This window comes from Tupaia chinensis, unplaced genomic scaffold, assembly GCF_000334495.1.
Source record: "Tupaia chinensis unplaced genomic scaffold, TupChi_1.0 Scaffold145652_1, whole genome shotgun sequence".
Lineage (NCBI taxonomy): Eukaryota > Metazoa > Chordata > Mammalia > Scandentia > Tupaiidae > Tupaia > Tupaia belangeri.
In genome coordinates this window covers 2095267-2096154 of record NW_006205509.1, presented here as the reverse complement: position 1 = coordinate 2096154, position 888 = coordinate 2095267, and positions in this window count along the sequence as shown.

Below are 888 nucleotides of genomic sequence, written 5' to 3'. Positions count from 1 at the left end.
GTGTGGTTGGGGGGGCCCACCCCCCCTAAAGTGAAAACCCCCAAAAAAAAAAAAAAAAAAAGAGATGGCGGTGCAGTCAGTAGCAAATAGAACGGCAGCGCTGGAAGTCACGTGGCTGGCTGTAGGTTCGGATCCCTGGGTTGGCCTGAAAACAGCCATATGCATGCATGCACAGGATCCTGGCAAGACGCAGGGCCGAGGAACAGGGATCACAGTGTGATAAGACTTCTTCAAAGGTGCTTTCTCTGTCTCATGTACATGTGCACGTGTGCTCCCTCTCAGGAATAACATTTTTAAAAGTATATTCTGCCTAAGCATGGTGATCAGGGAGGGGTGTCCGTCACCCCCAAGCTGGGGATAAAGATGGATGAGACAGTCCCCCGCTTTGTAGTCCTTCACCGCCAAGCAGCAGAGGGGAGATGCATGTAAACACTGCCTGAACAGGCGTGAACACAGTGGGCCACGGGAAGCTGCGCGCCAGCCTGGCCTGGTGGGTGTGTGGAGCTGACATCTGAGCGAAGGCGAAACCTCTAAGGCTGACTCCAAGTGAGACAGTGAGGTGGAGAGGCAGTGGGAGTCGATGCTTCAGGTGGAGGGTTAGCGTGAGGAATGGCCCAGGAGCAAGCTCCAGGGCAGGTGGGGAGAGCCGGTTACAGTGTGAGGAGCCTGGTCGGAAACAGCGAGGGGTCGGTCGGCAGACAGGCACTGAGCACCCGGTATGTGGTCCTAGGGAGCCCACCTCGTCCTGAGAGCGGCAGAGACGGCAGGACTTTGAGCCAGGGCGTGGTCCGAGTCTCTGCAGCGCGGTGACAGGAGGGCAGACTGAGGGAAGAGAGGCTGCTGAAAGGCACTTACACGCAAATGCCCACACCGTGGTCTCATTGCTTC